This window comes from Castor canadensis, chromosome 17, assembly GCF_047511655.1.
Source record: "Castor canadensis chromosome 17, mCasCan1.hap1v2, whole genome shotgun sequence".
NCBI classification, from domain to species: domain Eukaryota; kingdom Metazoa; phylum Chordata; class Mammalia; order Rodentia; family Castoridae; genus Castor; species Castor canadensis.
Window position 1 is genome coordinate 61,583,013 of NC_133402.1, and position 27,194 is coordinate 61,610,206.

The window sequence follows — 27,194 nt, forward strand, 5'->3', positions numbered from 1 at the left end:
ACCCCAAATTTAAAGGCTTTCAACAAAAATGGAGCAGAGCCTTTGCCAGAGCTGCCTGGGACCTGGTTCCTCAGTTTTAGGGTCCTTGTTTGGCTAAACCCTCTGGTTTCTGATGAAATGTTTCCTGTGGATTTGACATTTCCTGCACCCACATCCACCCTGAAGGGCATGCGTGGTCAGTTGTGTTGGAAGGCCTGTTACCGCCAATATGATGCAGTCTCTCAGGTTCCTGATGACAAAGCCTGATCCCTGGCCTACCTCCTCGTATTGCTATGAAGACTCTGCTCAGGCCCTTTCCTCAGGAGTGGGCTCAAGAGGCACGAAAAATAACAAGGTGATTGACTACAAAAATACTCCCACCTCTGAAAGTCCCTTTCCCTGGGTTGTTGAGGACTGACATTATTTATTGGACTGGGAGGTGGCCAGGCTGGAGGAGGACATCAAAGATAAAAGCAGGCTGGATGGAGGAGTACAGTACCTGCTAGAAGCATGCAACCAAAGTTGAGAACAAGTGCCAGGTTTCAAAAGCTGGAGCCCAGTGGGGACAGACTGTTGCTGGAAGTCCTAGACTACAGAGTCTGCCAGGAAGGGCACAGCCAACAGCCTTAGTCAAGAAGGAAGGGTGTCGGGCCCCATTACTTTGAGAAACTGGCTAATCCCACTTAGTTAATTTCAGCTGCAGTTATAATGTGAATGGTGGTGTGAAGGATGGCATGGCGGAGTCAATCTCTTTATTTCGAAAATTTTTAGCTGCATAGTATGACAGGAAGGAAGGTGTGCGACTGGGAGTGACAGGCAACCAGAATTTGTCTACTGTCAACACTTGGTGTCAGAAAGAAAGCCACAGATCCCCACAACCACTTACAGTGTTAGTACAGCCTTCAGGGCGACCAAACAGCAAGGCAGGATTGTGTTCAAATACACACTTTTCTAAATATTTTGATATTTGACATTTTCCAAAAAAACCAAAAAATCAAAGTAGATTTTATGGCAAAAGACGTTCTTGAGTTTGTTTCACTTTAAGTTTGTGCTTTATTTTTTCCATTTAAATTACACATGAGGTGTGTGATTCAAATTTGAGGCAGCATAGTCTTTTCAAAGCTGGGGTCACGTGGAGATCTTTGCCTGGCCTTATGACCCGAGATAAGCAGATGTGGATTGAGCACAGGAGCTGAACACAGGCAACACCTGGACCGGTTGGTTATTTTAATACCAGAAGTTTCATAACTGTCAGAACACAGAAGTGTGAGCACCCTCCCTCGCCTCCCCCCACCAGGGTCAATATTAGAAATGATTTGTTACTCTCTTTATAGGGTTCTGAAATAGCCCATGTAACATTCATCAAAGCTAAGAATTAATAGTAAGAGGGCTTTGTCATTTCTCCCACTGAAATCCCCTATTTCTTATTAAGAACCAACTTGGAAACCACCACAGTGAAGTTTTCAGGGTTTTGTTTTTAACTTAAGAAGTCTCTGATTTTCATCAGAACCTTAAAGCCTCCTCCCACCCACCTCCAAAATAGTGGGGGGTTTTGTTGTTGTTTTATTTTGTTTCCAGTACTGGAGTTTGAACTCAGGGCCTACCACTTGAGCCATGCCTCCAACCCAAAAATGGTGTTTAAAAAAAATGTAACATTGACACTCTAGCAGAATAAATAAAGAGCTATATGCAAAATGGGTTTCAGCAATTTAGAAAAATACACATCGGGTCAATGTGATGATGAAAAAAAAATTACCAGAATTGTAGTCAGTATTTGTTTAACTTTCCATATTGCTGTGGAATTTGGAGGGGGGAAAAAAAAACTTGTCTTTCTGAATTGACTTTCTTCTGAGATCCTTAGCAACACTCCCAGCCAGACTAAGGATTTCAGCATCCCTTGGGAAAGTGTCGAGGCTAGGCCACAGTCCTGTTAGACTGCTGATGTCATTCAGGGAGATCTTTGGCCCGGGATTCACTGAAATCTTTAAGGGATGATGGATGAGTCATCTGTGCCAAAAGACGATTCCTGGAATTCCATTTGGGGTCCCCGTGCATTGGGACAAGATGGTTTGGAAACTGTTCCATGGCAGTGTTGACCTTGGGTGGTGCCTCCCTCACCACATTAGATCCCTCATCTTTGTCTGAAAGCCTCTAATCACTGAGTGCAGTCTGCTTAGAGGGATAGGAGAATCCCATGTCCCAGCTCCTGGGCTGTCACCCTCAAACAGCAGGAGGGTAGCATCTAGTGAAGAGGACTTCCCATTGACCTAAACTCCTGGGCTTTAGCTGGCGGAGTGGCTCAAGTGGTAGAGCACCTACCTAGCAAGCGTGAGGCCCTGAGTTCAAACCCTGGTACTGCCAAAACAAACAAAAAAAAATCCATTGCTAACTTCCTTGGCTTCAATGAGACCAAGGTACCACACAAAAGAAGTGCTTGAGGTTGACCCAGGCACAGGACTCAGGCTGTCTGTGGCCTGTGTCCTCTGGCAGCAGCTGGGCTGGACTTTTTTTTTTTAGGGTACTGAAATTTAAACTCAGTCTCACACTTGCTAGGAAGGGGCTATACCACTTGAGCCAGGCCCCCAGCCCTTTTTGCTTTAGTTATTTTTTTTTTAAATAGGGTCTCTCATTTATGCCCAGGCTGGCTGGACTGGACCTCAGTCTTCCTATGCAAGCTTCCTATGTAGCTGGGATGACAGCCACATGCCATCAGATTCAGCTTGTAGTGGTTTAGGTGGTGTCTGATAGCTTTTTGCCTGGGATAACCTTGAACCATCTCTCCGTCAATGCCTTCCAAGTAGCTGGGATTACAGGTGTGAGCTGCTGCACCCAGCTCCTTTCACTAACAAATTCCTTTTCTTTCTTTTTGTTTTTTTCTTAAATGTGTTTTAAAAAAAAAAGAGCACTATCTCATCATTGTACAAAATCTGGAAAATAGCAAAAGAAAACAAATCAGAAAAAAAAATCATCATTAAGCCTACAACTCAGCTACAATTCAGTATAAACATTTTCATGAAGTATTTCTTTTCAGTTCTTCTGGTATATATTCTTTTAATTTTTCAAGAGTTATTGAGATGGTGCTTATGTATTTTTGTCCCTTCTTAAGTTGCAATCACTTTTCCAAGCCACTTAATGCTCTTGAAAATGATTTTTAATGACTTCTTACCTTTGTATGTGTGTATCTTAATTTTTTCATTCTTCTTTGATGGATATTTTTATTTCCTCCAGTGTTCTGCTATTACAAACATTCTTGGGCTGGAGGTGTGGCTCAAGTGGTAGAACACCTGCTTAGCAAGCATAAGTCCCTGAGTTCAAGCCCCAGTACTGCAAAAAAAAAAAATATATATATATAATATATAGAGATAAACATGTACATATATGTACATACATGTATAATCATCGCTGTGGATATCTTAGGGAAAATTCCCAGAAACTGAAGCATGCTATCAATGAACTGTTTTAAAGTTCTTAATTAGTGAATTGGCCTCCAAAAAGGTGTCAGTGTCTGTTTCAAAGCTTTGGTAGCCTTTAATTTCAATTATTAAAATGCATGCTCCTAGCCCCTCCCAGCAGCTCCAGAATCTGTGACGGGCACCACAACACACATTTTAATCCACCCTCCCAATTCTTAGGCGAATAAAAGCCTGAGAACTGTTGAGATGCTGCATTCCGTTCAGTAAGCACTCACTAGAAAGTTGGGAACCCTGAGCTAGTATATTGTCTTAGTCTGTTTTGTGTTGCTATGACAAAATGCCTGAGACTGGGTATAAAGGGAAAAAAGTATGTATTTAGCTCATAGTTCCAGAGATATATGAGCTTGGTGCCAACATCTGCTTGACACTGGTGACCGCCTCATGGCGAATGACATCACTCTGGCAGGAACACATGCAAAAGTGAGAAACATACAGAAGCAGGACAGGGGAGGTGCCTCAAGGGAACTAATCCATGTCACATGGCTTGCATTGATCCCTTCTGAGGACAATGCCCATGATGTAATCATCTTCCACTGAGCCTTACCTGTTCAGTGTCCCACTACCTCAGCACTGGTGTCACCAGAGTTTTTGGTTGGAGTCCTTGATTCTTGACTCTCCCCAGAGAAGAGTTCAAGACATAAAACATAGTGAAAGCAATAGCGATGTTCGTTAAGGAAAACAGGATTACGAGAGAGACAGAGAGAGAGAGAGAGAGAGAGAGAGAGAGAGTCATCTCAGAGAGAAGATGGACCCCAACCTCTGGATTTCCCTGCCTTTGTTGGATCCCTCCCTCTTCCACACCTCTTAGGGTATGTCCTCTTTTAGGATTGACATCTCCCTTATTGTATGACAAAAATCGTTCTGCCTGTGTGATTACCCATAACCTCCTAAGAAAAGCCCACGGGTGGGGGTGGGGGTATTTGCAATGACAATGACATGTTGACAACACAAAGTAACTCTGGTCACTCCCTCTGCTTTGAGCTGGAGCCTGGTAGTGTGCCTTGGCAATCTTTACTTTTTTTTTTTAATCCCTAGACTAGATGATAGATGTACTTTTTTGGGTCACTGATTATTTTAGCCCTCGAGATCAAAATGTTGCTAGGCACAGACCAAACACTCCCTGTGTATCCTTAGCTCCCAGCTTATGTCTGCCTGCTACAATGTAAGGTGAGGACCAAGCCTCCAACTTAAACCACTGGAAGACAAACTCGGTCCGAACCATAACACACCTCTAAACCAGAATTTCACTGGAAGCCTCTTTTTGGCTTCTGAATTTGATTTCTCTCTTTAGGGCAGAGTAGAAAGGTTATTACCAGCTACAGAGTTGGGAAACCTCATCGCAAACATGAGATCAACAAGGCCAATGTGATTCATTTACTTCTCGGGGTAACTCAGAGATCTAGTGGCAGAGATAAAACTAGACAAAAGACCTGAAGACACCTAACTACCTGGTGGCAGACAAAAGGGACCAAGGAGAAGATTAATTCCTGAAGCTACCCTTGTCTCAGTCACGGGACGCTTCTCTGGCCTCTTAAGATAGTCAGGGCCCCACAAGGGACCCAGGTCATCTTGGTCACCTAATGAGGCCAGAACACGTGTGCTCTGAGCCCTGAGGTGGTGACTAGGTGCAGGAGGACACAGGGCAGCCATGCAGAGACCATTCGTGAGATCTGAGATCCCTGCCACAAGAACAGAGCAGGGGGTGAGGGTGGAGCCAGAAACCAGGTCCCAGAGCATCAGGGCAAGTGCCAGCTGAAAAACACAGACGCAACTCAGGTCAAGACAGACATGAGTTGAAAAGAAGACAAAGCAAGAGCCAGCACAGAGCCACAGGGGATTCGATGTCAAGGAGGAACCCATTGCTGGAGGTGGCTGACCTTTTAACCTAAGAGCTGTTGTGGCTGAGACTCTGGCGGCTCCTGCAACAGGCCAGAGAGGAGGGACCAGGGAGGGAGAAGGGGCCAGAGAGGAGGGGCCAGAGAGAAGGGTACTGAACGTGGAAAGTTAGAAACCGTGGGGGAAAAGAATCATAGCAGAGACCCTAGTGAGCAAGCACCAAATTGTAAAAATCCTCACCACCTTTTAAGAGGAAGTGTAACTATTCCTTCTGCAGGCAGAAGGTAGTGAACCCAGCAGGCCATGCCCACTGGTCACCTGATAGCACCTGACAGCCTGGTGTCCCCTCTCATTCTTCTGGCCCCACTGCTGGGAAGCAGTTCTGCCTTCGCAGACTGCTCAGCTCCCTGTGGTCCTCAGTTCACATTCAGGTTCTAGAAACCTCTGCTTAGCTTCCTGCAGGCCTAAATTCAAGTTCATGCCCTGCAGCAATAGCTGGAGAAGAGCAGGAACCAGACACAGCCCACATGGAACCTCAGCTGCTGTACCCATCCCCCAGACTTAGACACCAGGGAATTTGCAGATGATCCCAAAGCCTCACTGCTGCTGTGCACGCTCCCCCCACCCCGTTATTTCATGACTGTCCCCACTCTGGATGGCTATCCTCCTCATTCTTGGCCTCATGGTCCAGGCCTGTGCATACAGGCTTATGATGATCATGGAGTCTAGCAATGTCTACAGTCTCCCTTGAATCAGAGGTGCAATCAACAGAGGGCAATGTTCCAGGAGTGGAAGGATGGTTCAAGTCCACACTTTGCCCTCTGAAGATCCACGTCCCTATTGTCCTGAACAACCTTCTTGACCAGGGAAACTTCTGGTATTTGGATGAAATTCTGATTGCTCATAGGATTCGGATTTCTGAGCCAGGAAATTCTGCAGGGTGAACAGCAGGGCCTCCATTTCTAAACTGTGGCATCCAAACAAGGTGTCCACATCCTGCTGGGAAGTCCTAGGTAACCACAGAGTAAGAGGTTCAAGGGAAAATGTGTTCAGTAGGGCCAGCCACTGGTGACTCATGCCTGTAATCCCAGCAACTTGGGAGGCTGAGATTGGGAGGACTGCCATTGGAGGGCAGCCTGAGCAGGGAGTTCCTAGGACCGTTATCCCAAGCTACACAGGAGGCTGAGATGGGGAGGATCACAGTTCCAGGGTAGCCTGTGTAAAAAGCAAGACCCTATCTCCAAAATAACCAGAGCAAAAAAGGGTTGGAAGTGTGGTTCCAGTGGCAGAGCACCTGCCTAGCAAGTGCAAAGCCCTGAATTCAAACCCCAGTACCACCAAAAAAAAAAAAAAAATTAAAAATAGCGTTCAGTAAGCTCTATGGTTTGGTCAGCCCACTGGTGGTCTCACCCTTTCCAGTCTGCCTTGACTTCACGTCCTGCCTCCTCTCTACCATGCTAAAAACAAAGTAACCTTTGGAGTGAAAAGCACGTACAACCATCTCTGGCCAGAGCTGCAGGAGGGTCCTGGCCCAGGCAAACTCTGCCTCTCCCCCATGGCTTCACCTGATGAGAGCCTGTACTGCTTTTGTAGGTATCAAGTCTGCCTTGAACCTGGATCCTGCTGATCTCAGCCTCCCAAATAGCGAGGATTATAGGGGTGAGCCACTGGCATCTGGCTTTAAAAGTTGTTTTTGTTTTTTGGGGGTTTTTTTTTAATAAGTTTAAAAAAAAAAAAGAAGGTGTACCCCGCCCCAACAACAGGAAGTAACTCCTGTTGTTTACTGTGGGGACTTACAACTTGTGGTTAGGCCGCTTGAGCATCCTGGCGGCTCCAGCCTCACTCTTTGCTCTTCAGGCACCTGCCTCTGATGGAATCACAGCTCAGGTGTGGCAGCACTGAGTGTGGGCGTGCTCCTCTCCCCTTCCTGAGGCTGCGACTTCAAGGCCACGTAAAGACCCCAAGATCTAAGAAACAACCTCAGAGTGAAAGTCAAGGACAAATAATTTCCAGAATGGCTCTTTGTCTGTTCTGCACCTCACACAAATTATTCTCTTCACCTTTGCCAAATGGCCCCTCCTTTAGTGGAGGGAGTTTAACCCTTTTTTGCCCCCTTTCAATCTCATTTAGTTGAGGACTTTCTTTTAACCGCCTGCTGTCCTCAGACCCTGGGGACATAGCTAAATGCTATGGCAGGAGAGGCTGCCTTCCCTCTGAAGTGTTTACACCCCTGTCAAACACCTTTCTGCCAGACTTGGCCCTACAAAGATGTTTTGCAATTAGATATATTGTGAGCTGCCTGGGTTTGCAATATGGGATTGCACAAGGCCACGGGCCAGGCACTTGATAGAGCACCTGTCTAGCAAGCATGAGGCCCTGAGTTCAAATCCCAGTACCACCAAAAAAAAAAATTGTCCACAGGCATTCATATCAAAGGGGACTCTGCAAAATCCCTATCTTAATGAAACTCTGCACAGATGTCCCCAGCATCACCCAGGATCAAGTTGAGCTATAGATGAAGGCCAGGTGGTATCCTATCAGGAAGTGACAATACATGCAAGCCACTGTCCCCTTGTTACTGACCTTGGCCCCTAATTTCCTGCCATGCCTTATTTGTTTGGGGGATTCAATTCAAGAAACCAAGAAACCGTGGTGAGCGATCCCCAGCCCAGTGAGGCAGCTGTCAGGGTCAGGACAGTGTGCGAAAGGCGACAACCTGACTTGACTTGTTGTAGGTGTTGGTGACTCTCCTTGTTTCTCACCTTTTGGTTTCAAAACCATATGAAGAATGGAAAACGAAACCTGCCACTTATTTCCAGCTCTTTCTGCTAACTCACAAGATGGTTCTTTGCAATCCAAATAGAAGAAAGGTGACTTCAGTTGGGTACACTTAGTCTGATTGGTTTAATGGCGCCCCCGAGCCTTGTTCTCGGGTCCCAGGTGATATATGCTAACTGTACAAAGAGGTTTCGTTGTGACATTTCCGTACTTTGACCAAATTCGCCCCTCGATTGTTCTCATGTCCCCTCCCCCATTTTTAAACCATTTTAACGGGTTTCATTATTCTATTTTCATGCATGTGTAGGAAGTGCTTTGACCAAATTCACCCCTTCCCCTCTGCTTCCTCCTCCCCCTCCCGATGGCTCCCACCACCAAACGGTCCCCATTTGACACTAGCTTTTTCTTAAATTAGGTAGACTCTACTATTTTCTTCAGAGAAAAACTGGAAATACATTATAAGCCCTGATCCCCACATCTACTCCTTAATCATTTATTCTACAGCCATTTATTAAGTAGCTAAGTGACAGCTTTGAATTTCTTTTAAAAATTGAGCCAGTGTGTGGATTTACAACGAGCAGAATACCCAGAGTTAAGAAAAAGGAATGCTGCTTCTACCTCTTGCTAGGGTATTTTTCTGTGGTACTGGGGTTTGAACTGAGGGCCCTGCACTTGCCAGGCAAGGGCTCAACCACTTGAACCATGCCCCCAGATCTTTTGCTTTGGGTTTTTTTTTGTGGGGGGAGGGTTAGGGCATCACATTTCTGCCCAGACCTGGCCTCAGACTGTGATCCTCCTACATGCAGCTTCCCACATACCTGGGATGACAGGTTCTCACTACCACACCCAGGGCTGGCTTTGAACTGCCATCCTCCCAATCTCAGCCTCTTGAGTAGCCGGGATTACAAGTGTGAGCCACCATGCCTGGCTGACAATTACTGTCTTTGAACATGATTTTCTTCTCTCTCAAAGAAAATTGGCCCTCTTCATACTTCTGTAAAACACTCTGTCACCGAGGGCCCAGGGAAATGCCGAGGAGCTCTTTGGAGGCAGTAGAGGTCTTGTGAGGCCATTTATTTCCATCTCCACTTCCTCTATTCCAGAAAGGACAGGTTTACTCATTGCACTGTGCTCTGCTAGCCAGCAGCCTATGGCTCTCCCTTGGTGAACGAGTGAGAAGTCCTTGACAGACTCCCATGGGTGCTTGGGTGCCACTCCTTAACTCATGGAACAAGTCCTCCGATTTAGGAAGTGGCTTCACTACCCAAAAGCTGAAGGTGTCACTTGTAGTGGCAGGAGTAAAGAACCAACCCCCCAGGACTGGTCAAGAGCTGGGTCAATGTACAAGTCAGGGCTCCAGGTGGCAGGGGAGACATGAAGATCTCACAGAAGGCAAGCCAGAGACACGAGTAAAGGGGGAATGACTCAATCCAACAAAGACTTACCGTGCTTTTACCTTGAGTCCAAAGGACATGAGGACTCACTGAGTTTGTGAAGTGGCTCTGTCTGAGAACAGGTGTCTCGTGTGGCTGTTCTAGCTGCACCCATTATCTGAGGGAAGGGAGTGCAAAGCATTTGTCCCCAGGTTGAGTCTGGCAATATTTGTGGCCCAGAATGAAGAAAGATACAAGAAAAGGATTGTGGTCTCCCATGAGGGACACTTTTATGGCCCATTGGGAATTCTTCCTCCACCATCTCCACTTACACCCCCACCTCCCTTATTCAACCCGGATATCACTCTCTCTAGAAAGAAGCAGCTCAGCTTTCAAGATCTGGAAGCCTCTGTTGTTTTGCTTGCTCTCCATCTGGGGAGTGACAGGTGACCATGGTTGCAAACAAGCTTGTGAATAGGGCCACAGAGAGTTCTTGGTCTCCAAGGGTTGTTTTTAGTCCCATAGCTGGGCAGTTGCTAAAGCTGAGGTAGTGACACTCACCATGGAGGTGACATCTGTGGAGGACACTTGTATGGGGGTCAGAGTTGGGTTAGGATGGGTTGAGATGCTGTCTGGCACAACCTCCTTTGCTGTCCTGCCATTCATCACTCTTGCTTGGTTGAAAATCATGTTGTTTGTGTTTGCCTTTTCTTCCTGCTCTTTCCAGGAGGGTAAGCCTCTATCTGACTACAAGGTAGCTGCCTGATCCTTGCCACCAGGTGTGTGTCCTTCTCAAAGATGCTCACAGATGGAAGAGAGAAAGCTGAAATCTAAGAATAGAAGTTTGCTGAGGTCAACTCCTCAGGCATCCGTTCACCCAACTCTTCCTTCTGCTGCCTTAAGAGACCTGACTGAGAGAGAGAATCCTTTCAGATTCCCAGGCATGTGGGGCTGGCGGGTTAGAAAGCCCCTTGTGAGAGTCATCTGGCTGGCAGGACAGTCCGCTGGCCACCAACGCCAGGAGACAGGAAACTTGGAGTCCAGCTCATAATCAACCCAACCTAGAAAGCAAGCTGAGCTGGATGTTTTAGGGTCACAAAACTTACAGAGCTGGAAGGGACCTTAGATGGGGTGAAATGAACATATGTTAATATATAGTCATTCAGCAAAATGATGCATTCAGAACACTAAAGTTGATTGAGGAAACTCTCTTATTCAAAAAGTTAGGTTTTTAGTCCATTAAAAAAATATGTTGGGGAAAGGAGCTCCTAGTAGCCACTTAATTCTTTCTTGAGAAAAACACGGTTTATAAGTTGAAACCAGATCAGTCTTGGTCGTTACATTGATTTTTTTCTTTAATTGATAATTTAGATTAAAACAGTTGAACAACCTAACACATCTGCTCACAAATGCTGAATACATTAGGTGTAAAGGAAGCCAGTAGGTAAACTTGCTCATTAAGGGTGTGGTCTTGGGCAAATCACCAGATCCCAGCCTCGGTTTCCCTTTCCCCATCCAGAATTATTTTTATTTTTATACTGGGTGTTGGGGATTGAACCCAGAGCCTTGCCAGGCAAGAGCTCTACCATTGAGCTACACTCTCAGCCTCATGTGTAAGACAGAAAAACTGGACTTCATGGGTGAAATTTTAGCTTGTACAGAAATGTAAGCTTTTCCCACTTACTTTGCCTCATAAAACTTTCCAAATTATGAAAGATCTCCTCCAGAATTGTTACTCTGCTTTCTACCCTTAGCTTCCCAACATGGGCTAGTTGATTTCCCCTCCTTTTTTGGTCTTTTCCACCTGTTGGGCCCAGCTTGTCTGAGGGTGGTGGCATCCTTCAAGCTCACAATTTCCAGGGCCTAGAAGGGTAGCCATGGCCCCAAGGAGCCAAGGTCCCCTTCACCAGGTATTTGAGCAATGGGTCAATTCCTGATGTTAGGAGTAGAATGTGGATGGAGAAGGAAGTTTTATCCTTTTAGGAATGAGGGAAGATCCAGAATTTGCAACCAATTAGGCTTGGATTTGAATCCTATTGTGCTATTTATTGTGACACTCAAAATCTTCGTGAGTTCCTCACCTACACCTGATGCAATGAATACCCCCTTTGCAGGATTATTGCCTTAGAATTAAAGAATATAGAGCTGGGAATATGGCTCCCATGGTACAGTACCTGCCTAGCAAGCTCAAGGCTCAGAGTTCAAACCCAGCACCACCAAAAAGAACCCAAGAAAACAAAATAATTAAAGAAAAGAATATAACAGGGCAAAAATGTTGAGTTTGTAGTAGATTCTCCATAAATGGCAACTCCAATCAACATAGAAAACAGAAGTTCCTGCCCAGATCTGTAAGCAAGATGTAACTGTTCAAAGTAGGAATGAACTTTCCCAAAAATTTCAGCTGAAATATCATCCAGGCCTGAATATACCCAACTATGTGAAAAAAAAAAAAAAAAACAACTCTATGTTTTTTCAATTTTAAGAACTTAAACAGCTGGGCGCCAGTGGCTCACGCCTGTAATCCTAGCTGTTCAGCAGGCAGAGATCAGGAGGATCGAGTTTCGAAGTCAGCCCAGGCAAATATTTCGTGAGACCTTATCTTGAAAACACCCAACACAAAAAGGATGGTGGAGTGGCTCGAGGTGTAAGCTCTGAGTTCAAACCCCAGTACCACACACACACAAAAAAAAACTTAAACAAAAGTGTTCTATTTTGTGATCCTTTGTTTTTAAATTTTTTATTAGAATAGTCTGATGATAAAGTCACCTATGAATATTGTCTATCTCTATTAGGTGTAAAAAGAAACCTGCTGTAATTTTTAATGCAGTGAAAATCATTAAAATGAATTAAATGATTAAAGTGACTGGTAAAAAAACGTGCTAACCAATCCAAATATTTATAGACAAGGGACTCGGGGCCCTGACTTGATGGGTTATTTTTTAAGATGTAGAGAACCAAGCTTTGTTCATACTTGAATTGTGTACTTTGCATAGGCAGTACAATTTAACTTTAATGCACAGGACTGGAAATAAAATTAGCTTTACCTGCAAGTAAGAACGTTAATGAAAGTGAAAGACTCACCCCTCACTGCTCTAGCTAGCTCTGTCCTCCAGCTTGCTTCTACCACATGGGCTGGGGGACCCTGTGCTTGACTCAGAGTGGCAGAAACAGGCTACAGTCTTCATTATGGAAAAGGGATTTGCCTTTTAGGTGAATGTCTGTGCAGAAGCCCTGCGGAGGCTGGTGAGGGGCACACAATTTTTAAACTCCTGAGTGAGTGCATATCTTTGCCACTTGTAATCATGACACAGCTTAAGTAATTCAGGCATGAGCATGGTTTTGTTTGTTTTACAGTGCAGAACAGGATTTACTAGTTGAGAATGTCTGCCTACACACAATCATCCCTTGGAATAATTACAGCCAGAATTCACCATTGTTCAACCCAAGCAGGTTTGGTAAATGTACCCCATTTGCTCACTGAATGTTTTGGAACATCACAAGATACACCAGTCTCTGGCTTTTTGGCTCATTTTGACAGAGGGTGGACAGAGAACCCCACAGGGAGGTTTGGAAACCATTTGTCCCGGTGTCTGGTTTACAGGTTCTGTGGGGAATGTGACCACATACACCTTCCCTGCAGAGGGGACCAACACTATTCACTCATCTCCAGGGAGCCCGAGAGGGATTATTGTCCTTGTCACTGTCATTTATTGTCCCAGATAATAAGTCAAATGTGGTCACAGTTGATCCAATATCAGGTACATTTAGCCTACCTAATAAGAATTTATAAATGTTTATCATGAGTGTCCAGCTTTCCAATGCCATTCCTGGGGACTATCTCAACTGACATTGTGTGTCACATGCCTGTGTGTTTGCTTCAACTTCCTCCCACCCCACTGGGCGAACCCAGCTTCATAAGATAACTGTCTATTTATTGGTGACTTATAACTCAACATGATAGTCTAATTCTCAGCCCCCATGGTAGAGGAAGAATTGACATAAGGACACTCTGTTCTAATTTTCTGTGGCTGTCAATGTTAGCCAGAGCTCAGAGAACAGTGATGTGGGGGTGGGGAAGATGGCTCCATATTGGTTTTAGACCAGGAGCTACTGTTTTCATTAGAGCCACATTTCTTTCTGGAGTAGTTGGAGGAGAGAGATGTGCTCCAGACTGAAGAGGACTTGTTGTGGATCAGGTAGGCTGTTCATCCTGGCTAGAGGTAGGCAAAGGACTTGCCAAAGAATCAGCTAAAATCAGCTAAAAATCGCTTCTGTTCTGAGAAAGAAGATAGAATTCAAACTAGAAACAAGAGACCCACTTCTGAAACTAGTACCTAAGTTAAGATGTTCAAATGTCTTTTCTTCTCTAAAACCTTTCTGGGGAGCTCAAATCTTTTGCTAGCCTAATTGTTTTTAGACAGTTCTTCCAGAAGATAGAGGCACTGGAAAACTTAGCAAGCCCAGAAAATATTAATTCATTTTTGCATGTGTGAAGTGAATATTTGGCAATGCAATCAGCAATTAAAGACTTTCAGAGAGATAAGAAGAAGAAAAATGTAAATCACATATTCAAAATGAATGTGATAGCACTTTATAAAAACGTTGGCTCAGATCCAGGATTTAAGAGTGGGGGTGTGTATGGCTTCTTTGTAGCTAAAGAAATAAAAGTGGAAAAGAATCTGTTCTGTTTTCTTAACACTAAAGACTTCTTTTGTACTGAATGCTAAATGACATGCTTTATTTATTTATTTATTTATTTTACCTGCTGGCAGGATCTAGTGACATTCTTTTCTAGCAAGCTACGCTGTTTTCCTCTTTGGGGACATGATGACCATGGTTTTGTAGCAAAATAGTATTTGCTTATTAGGCATTTCTTTAAAATCCTGAATAAGCAGCTTTCTCAACAGTTTTTGTTCTTCATGTGAAACACTTCACTGCAATTTGAGCTCCAATTGTGTGTGTGTGTTTGTGTGTGTGTGTGTGTGTGTGCATGAGTGTAAGGATGGAATGAAAGGGGAGATGCATAAAAATTCTTGAGGGTTTTTCTATTTAAAAAATTAATTCCTCGCGATTACATATAGGAGTCTGTGCAGAAAGCAATTCCAGTTTATTAATGCGGCCAAACTAGATTCCATCAATCCTGAGCAGCGGGGGTAGAGAGGTGGTTTTGAAGAAGACATGAGATTTGGTGTTGGAATGGATTAGATTTAATTTTCGGGAAACATTTCAGTCATAGAATGGATAGTAACCCAGTGTCAGCCCTGACCTCCCAATGTCAATGTCATAGTGCAAGCGTAGCTAAAATAAGCCTCAAAGTAAAACAAAGAAACATTGCCTCTCAGCACACCACCAGTCCTTCTGCATATGTACATCTATAGCCTTTTGGTGTTCCTATAAATGGTCTGTTCCTTTAAATTTTAGCTTTTGGAGGAGGAAGGAGAAGAAAAAAATCATTTTGCATTTTCTGTGTTCTGACCACGTATGATATACTGCTGTAAGTCTTAGTATTATTTAGGTCATTATCCTAAAGATAGCTCTTGTCCTTCATGACGGTCAGCTAGACATCCAAAGGAACTCACCGTCAGTTTATTTTTCTGTACTGATTTTATCCGCCTAATTTCAAGCGAATCCATTCCCCCCCCAAGACAATTCTATCCGAGGCGGTATCTGCCGTTCTGAACTGCAGAGACATTTCACAGGATCCATTTACGCTGCCTGTGGTTAAAGGTTATAGAACGGGTACAGACAGCTGATCGTGCATTCCTCCCCAAGCTGCCGGCACCATTTAGGATTTGGGGAAAAAATAATCTACAAACGCCACGCCTTTTACCAGAGTCATTCTTCACTTTGCAACAGCTTAACAGTTTTATTTTTATTTTTTGTGTTGTTTTGATTATTAGCAATTCTATGAAATGAACAGTATATGAAATGCACCCCGGATCAGATACATACTGTACTGAAAGCATTCTTCAGGAAGAGGATTTGACAGTACCATTTTCTTCCTTAGCAAAAGGATTGCTGGATCTCAGAGGCAGAAGGACACCTTCTTTGTGAGCAGCTCTCTTCCTTAAGTGCACGAAACGCTTTCTACTGTCTGGGTGCAGAATTTGGAGTTTGCTAAACCAGTGTTTTGGTGATCGGGTTCATCTTGCATCACCATTTGATGACATTTTCCTTTGTTCCCTCCTACCCAGTTGAAGCAAGACTGTGAGGCTGCTATGCAATGTCACTTACAACATTAATCAGATGCTGCTTTTAAGGTGAGCGGTCCCTTGCCTCCTCCTTCCCCAGTGCTGGCTCCTGTGTGCTGCCTGCAGGGCGTCGCTGGCTTCCGCCAGCTCACAGGGCAGGCAGGATTAGGCGTGCATGACTGTGTGTGCATGCTGTGTGTAGAATTGATTACACGTTGCTGGTATTTCAGATGTGACTATGTAAATGCCCCATGCGCCCTGTCATCTGCTCTGAAGACTTGGTTTTGCCTCATTACAGTCCTAGCATTTCAACATCACCTTTCATTCCTCATTCATTTGCCTCTGGGTGTTTGCTTTTTCATCACATTGAAAAATACAATTTTACTTTTTCTTTTTTTCTTTTTTTGGTAAACAAAGCCAAATAAGTCCCATAAAACCCTAAAACCAAAAACAACAACAAACTCTGCTACCAGCTGGTGTCTCCGCTTTCTTCTTACAATGCTGTCTTTTAAATAATGTATGTTGTATTGTTAATTAATGTGAATATCAAATTAAGCACTCGAAACTTACATGTTTATTATGCAGGTAGGAGGCAAGGTGGAATCTATTTTTAACTCTTACGCACTCCATCATGGGCAAGCAACCTGAGTTCTTGAATTTGTGTTTTCAGTGCTGGGATCGGTAGTTTGAATTTCAGCAAACGTGACAGTGGCCTTTGCAATGGTCAGGTCTGAGCTTTGAACTCTCAGAGGAGCAAGGGGAAAAAACCAAGTGCAATACAGCACCTCCTGGCTTGCAGTTATCCCAGAAACCTTGGACGAGAAACTTCTTTTTATCAATGCTGTTTTCCTGTTGATAAATCCAATTCTCGTGATCACAGAACATTCAAGCTGTTCGGCGTATCATTTTTTGGTATGAGTGACAGTCGAATCTAAAACTTGTGAGCAGGAAGACGGAGAAATCAGTTGGTCTCCATCGCCTTACAGAAAAATGGCCGGGTGTCTTGTCATGCTAGCACTGCACTGAGTGAGACATACAGGTAGGTTGAAATTTGCATGTTTTATAAACTTTTTCTTTTTTTGAGCCAGGCCGTAAGAGCAGTAGATGCATTCAAATAGGACTTTTAAAATAAAAAATAAGATAGTTGTAATCTTTTGGGGGAGGGGAAGGCATTAAATTGGATAGCCTCTCCTATTCATATACCTATGAACAGCTTTTATAAACCTATAAAATGACTCTGCTATCAAAATGAGGTGATTCCTTTAAAAAAAAAAAAACCCAGCTATATGATAGGTGTGGCGCCACTAGACAAAAGAATTTTTATTTTGAAAAGTCCGGTGATTCAGCTCCCTTTTAGCTTGAAACTAAAAATAAATGGATTTCTGGAGATAATTTCAAAGGGCGCAAATAAGCTTAATAAGAAGCATCAAAAATATTTAAATTTTAAGAAGCGGTCTTTAAACGTGTTATATGAAAGATGAAAATCAGAATTTCCATTCTTCCAAAATCAATTTTTTTGGTAATCTATAAGGGTAAAGACACTATTTGTGTGTATATGTATAATTGGGAGGGGGTGAGGAGTTGCAATTTTTAAATATTAAATTTAGATGGCCCTCTTAGAAGAACTAGAACTTGGCTAAAAGAAATTGAGAGACCCTAGAATGGTTCATTTCAGACCATCCAGTTGTGGTTTTCTAAGTACCAAATTCTGGCATTTTTCAAAATAATTTCAAGAGCTCTTTGAGCTTAACTTCTCAAATGTATTTTAGTTTCAAATTAACACTGGGCCAGAACCTGTTTCCTTGGTAACCAAATTGTATTTAAAAATGCAATCACAGATATGCAAAAGAATGTCTTAAAAAAAAAAAAAGAAACGAATATTTCACAAAAATTTTACAGATCTGTTTCCTCTCACACAGCATCTGAACTGGTTTTAGACGTCTTAAAAACACGATCTTCAAGCCTTAAGAATTAAGCCATATTTCTAAATACATAGAGAAAGCTTGAACAGTGACAGCTTTTTTTTTTTCTTCCTTTGTGCTCAATATTGTCAAAATCAAGGTTTTTCTTTATAAGATGCTCCAGAATACAGGTCAAGGTTTATGGACAGAGGTATAGTTTCATTATCACGAGTTCACCAGCGCCTCTGGAACAAAAGGTATTACAGAAATTCTGACAATCAGAAATAAGTGTTTATGCATCTATTTTCCTTCCATTGGTAACCTCGGAGCTCTGGGTGGGGACCCAAAGCCAAGCCTCCCTTTCAATGACAAGTGCACATTTTAGCTGTGATGGGGGCGTCTTTGTAGGTGTGTTGGGGTGGGGACGAGGCTGCAAACCTGAAATCCTCCATGAGGTTAGCTCCCAGGTGAAGAACCGTGGGATTCCAGCCATCTGTGAAGGTGGCTGCTTTTCTCTGGCAGTCTTTGTGCTATTCTATACCCTTACCTCTGCAATCCAACCTCTAATGGGTTAAAGAGTGGTTTTTTGCTGTTGTGTTGTTGTGTTGTGTTGAGGCCAGCTAAAGTAGTTTGCTTGGAATCGTTCTATGGCTCAATTATATTCGGAAAATGATTCACCTTAGAGTGATTTCGTGCTCTGGGCTTGCCACGAATCATCCTTTCTGCAACACTTTCTTTTTTTTTTTTTTTTGAGCTGTTTGGAAGCCATTTTCCTTCTCGCCTGTGACTTGAAATGACTAAGTACGTTCTGAATACAGCATCCATCAGATCATAAACCTCAGGGAACTGTCAGAAACCTGCCTCAGTCTTGCCATTCGTTTTAGGACCAGTGTGTTAACAGTTGTGGTAAGATCAGGCTAATTGTCATTTGCTCTTGAGCAAATAGAAGCTGGACATTTGTAATTAAAACACCGTTGCTGTTCAGACAGATTACAACTACAATGTCTTCCGTGTTGATAGGCCAGTACAAATTAATCATTTTGAACCCATTTGAATCTTAATTACAAAATTAGAAGGATGCAATGCAATTGTGTTACCATAAAATGAATGCCCGGTAGATTCAGCATTTTAGACTGTCGGTTCCTTTTGTTTTAACTCAAGCATCTTGTGTCCCTTTGTCGATTTCACATCAAATGATTTTTTTAATGGCAGCATTCATTTTGGTGGCTTTTGGTCATGTCTAAAAGAATTTTAAATACAATTTTCTGGTGCCAGAAAGCCAAATAAGACTATTGGGAAGTATATTGTATCACTGGCACTTTAATAAATAGACCAGTGAATGGAAGAATAATTATTATTCATTACTTTGTTGTATTTCACCTAACATTTTGCCTTCTATATTTCACAGCCTGTGTTTACAAGGCACAGAGCTTTTCTAAACTTACTCATTGACAGTTATCCTTGGATTTCCTAGATTAGCTGAAAATGTCTCCTTATCCTTTCTCATTTTTTAAAGGACTCTACTTGGCCCATTTACACTTTTTGGCTAAGGTGTTTGCCCTGGGCAGGCCAGAGCAGGTGCAAGAAGAAGAATGTGCAAACAACTGTTTTGTTCTTACCAAAATGAAATGGGCAAATGTGTGGTTTTTCTGCCTGAATGATTTATAGTATAAAATTCTCAACTCTCCCTCCCCACCCCCTTTGGAGAGTAGGAAAAGTTTTTCCAAGGTCGAATTCAATGGGAATACAAGATTTCATCTTTGTGACTACAATGATGTTGATCTACCTTGGCCAAGGGCTTCTTTATTGCTTGGTAAGTGAGAAAGATATAGAAAGATCTAGCACCTTTCTCTTTAGTACTAAGTCATGCTGAGCCTATGAATTCCTGGTTCCACTGGCTCAGGCTAACAGCTCCCTTCCTCAGGACATGCTGGTCTTAACAGCTTTCTTGATAATTAAGCACTCAACACATTTACTGAGCACTGACTACATAACAGGCACATTCCAGAAGCTGGAAATACAGGAATGAACAAGACAGACCAGCATCTGCTTCCCATTGACCTGAGGTAGGGGAGTAGGTAAAAATAAATACGCATCAAATACATAAAGAGAACAAGTGCTAAGAGAAAACTAAAGTAGAAATATGAAAGATGAAGCTGATGTGATGTGGGCAGGAGAGACATTTAGAATGATTGGTCCTTCCTGGGGCTGAGGTACCAGGCAGTACCAGGTCCGCCTGGTGAGAAGGGCCCAGCCAAGTGAAGACCTGCTTTCCTGAGGCAGGGTCACGCCAGCCCCCTGTGGCTGCTTTCAGCCAAGCCACATACCCAGTGCCAGTGGGTCCACTGCCTTTGATCCAGTCAGCACCTTGCAACTCCTTAAGAAGGTGCCGTTCTTGGTGGTGACCAAATCCTGACCCAGACTGAATGCCAACTCAAGAAAGACCCCTCTAAGCAAGGAAATTTCTGGAATGCTTCTTGCTTTGTTTCTCATAAGAAATCTAAAGTTTAAACTCCTGCCCAAAAAAATCCTCCTTTTTTTTTCCAAAGGCAAAATGACAGAAGGAACTGTCCTATCTTGCCAGTAGGTGGGCATTGTCCTAAATTACCTCCCCCTAGTAAAGTTTTTCAGGGTCCACTAAAACACTTTGACTCTGCAGATGTCTTTGCCCGTTGGTGGCTTTTGAAAGACCTCACAGCTTAGATTTTTCTCTATTACAGCTATTAAGAAAATTCTTAAGAGCCGCCAGTTAGGACTTTCAGGTTAGCCAGCTGACAAAAGCTAGAGAACAAGGAATGGGTTTGCAATACAAGTTAGAAACTGTAAGATTCTTCAGAGCCTCTGAACATTCCAGCAGCACTTTTTAAAATTGATTTGTAATTTGGCAGACTTTGCTTAGTTCGGTAGAGGTGGGCTGGCTAACTCCTCAGACTTCACTGGCTTTAAGGAAAATCCCACTGCAAGAGGGAAGACTTCCTTCTGGTCCTTTGGAGTAAGTAGAGCAAGGCCCATCACAGGGAGGGGACTTCAGCAATTCAGTTCACTTCCTGAAGCATAGAACATCTGTAATGTGACAGACATTGCTGTCAGCCACACTGAGTGGAATAGGATGGGGTCCCCATGTGACTCTGTCCAGGTTCTGATACAAGGTGACAGTATGATATGGACACAGGCACGATTGTGTGTCCTCTCTGCCACAGAAAGAATTGCATGGCATGCTATTCTCTTAGTGGTCTTTGTTCTCTGAATTCAGCCTTCAGTTTGGGGGCAGCCCAACCCGTGACAAGGACGATCCTTCACTTGGACCTCGTTTCTTATGCTCGCCTCACCACCTTCCCAAGATGTCTTGGCTCCTAATAAACCACCGTATGTCTGGCTGTCCTTCTTCAAGCTGGTCTGCCTGCATTGCCAGGTGACCTCTGTCAAGGCGGCCACTTTCAAATTCATGAGCAGATGTTAGGTGGAGAAACCCTTGAATAAAAAATCAGAATTTGTGATGCGGACAAGGGGCTTTTGCCTTTTCTCTTCCCTGGCTGACAGTGGGGGTCTCCTAGCTGGCTGTTCTACAGAAAGCTAGCTGGACAGCAGGTAAAGTGGAGATCTTGTGAGGTGACCCCAGCATGCAGCTGCTATGGCCTAAGCCCCTCCTCGACCGGAAAGTTCCTCTTTTGATCTTGTGATAGGTTTTGCATCTTTTTCTTTAATAGTTTCCCTGACTCTGTAGCTATGTCAGCTCACCAGCATTCCCATCTACATTCAGAATGTTTGTCTTTCGCTCCTGTTGTTTTTTAAAATGCCAGTGTAAATATTCTTTTTGTGCTTGTGAAAGGCAATGGAGGCTTTCATTATTTGCTTTACGTAATAAAATAAACCCCTTCCTTACCCCCGAGGTCATTGCTGCCAAACAGATATTTTGAAGTTTCTCTCCTCTTTGCATGCTAAAAATCTCCTGTCTGAGGCCTTGCTCTAATTGAGGCCTCACAGTCTTGCCTTGTCCCTAGGGCTGAGCTTGACGCAGAGAGCTTGCCCCCGGGCCTTACAAGCCAGTGAGACGAGAAAACAAAAGCCACCAGCTGAGAATGTGGTTAAATCCCAGAAGGGCAGTGCCCTTGTAATTCCCCCCCCACCACCCCTTTTTCTTGTTTCTTGAGCTGAGGAAGGGAAAAGGAGGCTGTTTAGCAGGGAAAGAGGGGAGCTATGCCCCAGAAAGTCTCCCTAAAGTACTCAGGGTGTTGGGGAGACCATGTGGAAGAGAACGGGGTGGCAGAACAGGGAGCCAATGTGCAGACTGAGAGGCCAGCAGGAGGGCAAGTGGGGGTGCAGAAGCTAAGAAAGGGGGACAAAGGGAGCAGGCAGGAGGCAACTGGTGAGACAAATGAGAAGATGGGGTGCAGGGTGCCAGGGAGAAAGTAAAGGGGCTGCAACCAGAGTCTGGGGAGAACCCCCAAATGCAGACCACAACAGAGTGCTCCATCCTGTGTAGCTTTGGTCATTGTGTTGACCTTGCTCAATTGTCACACCTATGGTGCGGGACCTCCTTAAAGGTGATTTCTCCCAGAGTCTTACAAAGACTCCAGTTCCTTCCCAAGCATGCTGATCTGCAGGCCAAGGATGCCAGACAGCCCCGCTATTGCTCTGCTACATCTGGATGGGACCTGAAATGAAGTGGACAGACCTTTCATGTGACCGAGTGCTGTTGGTTCTCTACAGAGCACAGGCTGGAGACCTGCCCAAAGGACCGCTGTGAGCTGCAGATCTGAGAGCTGCTTTTCCCAAACTCATGTGGCCCATGGCATGCATGCTGCTATGCTTTTGGAGTCACCAAAGCCTTCTTCTTCCTCCCTCCTTCCTCTTCCCCTCCCTCCCTTCCTTCTTCTTTTCCTTTCTCTTTGCCTCCCTCCCTCCCTTTCTTCCTTTCTTCATTCCTCCCTCCTTCCCTCTTCCCTCCTCCTTTCCTTCCTTTTCACTACCCTGTGCCATCTGAGTGCCTCTTCACCACCCGCAAAGACCGTCTGCATTTCTTGGGCTCCAGGAGGACAGGCCGGGTGACACCTGACACTTGGCATCACCATGGGTCCTATACTCCTTTTCCCACTGAGGGGACCAGGAGCAGAGAAGTGGGGATCTCTCAAGGTCTTTTGGAAAATGAAGTGTAGCCCGCACTTGACTCTTAGCTCCCTCCTGTCCCTGCTAAACCAAGCTGCTGTCAGGTTTCTGGGGACGCTCAGTCCTTAATCAGGGGCTGCCAGCCTTTCTCTGCAAAGGGTCAGTTAGTGGATGTCTTAGACTTTGTGGTATCAAAAGACAATATGTCAACAAATTGAGTTTAAAGCCCTAATTGGCTTTTACTAGAAACTATATGTGAATCAGACAGCATCCCAGTTCATAAAAAACAGAAAGGTGCTCTGTTGGGCCTGGCAGATCAGCTGGATTTTATAAGGTAGCTTCAGCAGGAACAAGGAAGCAGCATAAAACAGAAAGGAGATTGGCTCACACCGGGTTACTTCGGGTTACTTTCCTTATAAGGGTCACGGCAGAGGGGACTTCCTTATCATGCTGCTAACACTGGCCTGTTTGGGAACTGTTTCTCTTCTGAGTTCTCAGGTCACACCAAAAACTTAACTCCAGGTTAGTGATGTGGAATTTCAGCAGGAGTGACTCCATTTTGGTTTGGTCTGCTAAGGTTCAACGCAGAGGCTCAGTCCAAATCAGTGCCTTCCATAAATTTTATTTGCTAGTGATGTTAGGCAAAGCTGACTGTGTGGGTATTTAAATAATAAGAAAGCAAGTAAATGTCCACAAATTTTGTGTTGATGAAATTCAAAATATAATAATATATGACATTACGTACCATAATGATAGCTATGATTGTGCTCGTGTCTCTCTAATACCTCATTTATGGACTCTGAAATTTGAATTTTATATAATTTTCACACCTTGAAATATTATTTTGATTTTTTAAAATCATTTAAAATGTAAAAATCATCCTTAGTTTGTGGACTAAGCCAAAACAGGGCTTTCTTTCTTTTTTTTTTTTTTTTTTTTTTTTTTGCAGTACTGGGGTTTGAACTCAGGGCCTCAAGCTTGATAGGTAAGTGCTCCACCACGTGAGTCATGCCTCTACCTCTTTTGATCCATCTACCTATTCCTACCAAGCAGCCGGATGACAAGCATGCTCCACCACGTCCAGCTTGTTGGTTAAGGTGGGGTCTCGATAACTTTTTGCCCAGGCAGGCCTCCACCAGAGATCCTCCTTAGTAGCTGGGATTACAGATATGAGCCACTGAGCCCCATTCAAGTTTTAAATATTTCTAAATAAAAAGTTTTTAAAATGTGGACTTCTAAAAAATACATTTTTTAAAGTATGGATTAATAAAAAAGAAAAGCTACCAACAAATAATATCACAAATAATTATCAGCATTGAACTCATCTAATTAGGTTATTTTTTAAAAATTGGTTCAAATTGCATCTTCTAATAAGGTCCAAACAATGCAACTGATAAACTTAAATTTCATTTATTCTACAGACTTCCCTTCCTCTCTTTTGTCTTTGCTATTGCTATTTAAAAAAAAAAAAAGGTTGAGGGTCCAGCATAGTGGTTAAAGCCTATAAATCCCAGCTCCTCCAGAGGTAGAGCTCTGTAGGATCTCAGTTCAAAGTCAGTCTATCTCAATCTATAATTTGGGCATGGTGACCTGTGCCTGTGACCCAGCAATGCAGAGGCAGAGGTAGGAGGATCTTGATCTGAGGCTCCCCCAGCAAAACTGTGAGGCTATCTGAAAAATAACTGAAGCCAAAAAAAAGGCTGGTAGAGTACCTACCTAGCAAGATCCAGGCCGTGAGTTCAAGTGGCCCCTGAGTTCAAGCCCTAGTATGGCTTAAAAAAGGAAAAGTTGAAGACACACTCAAACCTCAGTTTCCCCAAATCAGAAATGATTGCCTCTGTTGGTGCTGTTACATGTGTTCCTCTGAGAGATTTACTGTGAATTGGGAGTGTCTAGAATCTTGATCGGATTCAGTCTCTCTCTCTTCTCCTCCCCGTCCCCCCCTCCTTTTTTGGGGGCAGTCAACATTTCATTCACAGATCTGACATAAAAATCCTGATTAGGGGCTTCTTCAGAATGTTCTCCAGATCTGCCGTTCACAATTGGTCTGGGGCTGGGAAGTGAGCACCCCACTCCCCCACTCTCCCCACTACTTCGGAATTCTCCTGTAAGCCCCAGTTCACATCACCGAAGATGAGTGCTTTCGCACTTTTTGGTTGTTTTTTGTTTTGTTTTGTTTTTTCAGTACTGAGGTTTGAACTCAGGGACTTGTCCTTCAGGCAACCCCAGTCTGGTTTCACACATTAATCTGCCAGGTTCTCAGAAGATGACACCCAGTTCTAAAAGATACCTGTTCAGAGGCTATGGTCCTTATCTATACAGCATCACAGGCAAAAGGCCTTTCAGGAATGGGATGCAGATAGATAAGAGCAAATGGTTTGTAGGGGACTTCCTTAAGTCATGAAGGGAAAGAGATAAGCAGCCACAGGAGAGGAGGCTGAGTGACAGAACTGGGTGAAAGTCATCAGGATGGAGGAAATAATAAAATGATGAAGTATCAGAGCTTGCAAGTTTAGGAGGCAGAATGAGTTACAAATTCCTACCATGTGGTGGAAGACAAGAGAAGCAAGTGAGCTGGCACCAGTGGCTACTCAGGAGGCAGAGATCAGGAGGATGGCAATTCAAAGCCAGCCTGGGGAAATAGTTTGAGAGACCCTATCTTGAAAATACCTAACACAAAAAGTTAGGCTGGTGGAGTGGCTGAGGTTCAAGCCCCAGTACTGCAAAAAAAAAAAAAAAAGAAAGAAAGAAAGAAAAGCAAGTAAATCTAAAAGTGACAACACTTTAATCTTCGTATGATATTACGATGATATCAGAGCCCTATAAAGATAGAGAAGGGGGGACAGTCATTGTTAAATTGGCCAATTGACTTACTCAGAAAACAAAAAGCAGACAATATTAGTGTAAGAGGAATTAAGTGAAATCAGGTGGAAAACAAGGACAGTTTCCTAGAAAAGACCCCTGGAAAAGGACCAGGAACCATACTGTGGGGAAGATGAGACAATGAAAACAGGTAGAAATTTGAGAAGAGGAACTTGAAAGTCTTGAAATTTTTTTTTCTTTCTTTGCAAATGTATTGAAGTGAAAATTACCATAGAGAAACTATAACACTTTTAGTTATTTTTAAAAGAATAGATTTCTGTAAAGAAAGCCTTCACCGAAAAGAATGTAATTATGACAAGGTGGGATGTTTCTGGAAATTTCCAGTTAGTTCCTCATACTCAGAAGAATGATTAAGAATCTGTGACTGGTTATGAGGAAGGATGGAAAATTTTGAAGGACTGACTTGATTATGTAAGTTCTAGGCTGTGTGTTTAAAACTATTGCCGTGATATTTCAGTTATTAATAACAATTTAGAGGAAATCTACTTGCTTCTGGAGAAACATTTGGCTCCAGTCAGAAAGAAATACCACTGTTTGTAAATACTAAAGTGGATGTAAGGAACCATTCAGTTGCTAAGCCTCTTAGCAAAGCCAGAGCCGATTGCACCAGTGACAAGCTGTTGACTTCCTCTCATCAAGGTGCAAAACAAGAAAGTGGGCCTGGAGTCAGACCTGTGTTTAAATCCCCCTTGTCACTCACTGTTTGACCCTAGCAGATTAGTCATGGAAATTTCTGGAGTATAAATGTTGTTTCACACACAGTAGCTATGATGCTCACTGCTTGGAACTATGATGCTCACAGAACTTGGAAATCTGAGAACCAGGGCTGGGGCTGTAGCTCAGGAGTAGAGCATATGCAGGGCTGAGTTCAACCCTCAGCACCAAAAATTAAAAAAAAAAAGTTGGGGGGGCAGGGTTGCTGAGGATGTAGCTCAGCAGTAGAGACTTGCAGCCACAAAGCTGGGGTTTAAAACAAGGTAGGCTGAATCCAAAGGCCAAATTCCCTTTCTTTCCCACCTTCCATGACCGACTGACACTTCCTAATTCCTATACCTCAGTTTTCTTGGAGGTGTTTGAACAATTTTCAGAGTTTCCAAAAGCCTCAGTGGGAACATATAAACATGCAATTAGACCAGGAGTTTTTTTAAGATTGGAATCCACTGTGACCAACAGGTTAGCTCAGGTTTTGTAGAAGCTCTGATTGGCAGTTATACAGAGAAAAACATTGCAGTTTGTTTGTTTGTTTTCTAAATGGGAAGATGAATCATTATTTAATAAATGACGTTTCATGGAGTGGATCTTTCTGAACCCATGGCCTATGGAGAGGGAATAAAGGGTGCTGGCAGCTGAGAAGTCTGGGAACAGCTAGTGTGCCTGTGTATACATGTTGTCCAAAGCTCTGCCATTATTTTTGAACGACATGATTATTTCATTTGACTTAGAGTTGATATATTTTTTTCCTGTGATTTTAAAATGTTTTACTGGCTTTGCATTTAGTATCAGAACATACTTAATTCACCCCAAATGATCATTACTTAAAACTGGGACAGGAGCAGGGTGCAAAATCACAACCACTATATTCGAGGCTAAAACAGGCAAAGAATAAACCCTTTCCATCCTTTTAAGTTGTACCTGGGAGTGAATTTTTCTAAAGAAAATCATAAAATAAGATTC

General features: G+C 43.4%; 1 protein-coding gene across 12 annotated transcripts in view; it reads left to right on the forward strand.

Moving 5' to 3' along the window:
* Window positions 1–27,194, forward strand: part of Zbtb38 (zinc finger and BTB domain containing 38) — a 151,178-nt gene that overhangs the window by 51,937 nt on the left and 72,047 nt on the right. For 3 of the 12 annotated variants that reach the window (XR_012443083.1, XR_012443084.1, XR_012443085.1), the window contains exons 3-4: window positions 10,167–15,699; window positions 16,216–16,669. The exons of 4 other annotated variants lie outside the window; for them this stretch is intronic. The gene's annotated coding sequence lies outside the window, so the exon portion shown is untranslated. Of the gene's footprint in view, window positions 1–10,166; window positions 15,700–16,215; window positions 16,670–27,194 lie in introns of those variants that run through there. 5 more of the 12 variants (XM_074059054.1, XM_074059053.1, XM_074059043.1 and 2 more) reach the window with 4 other exon arrangements.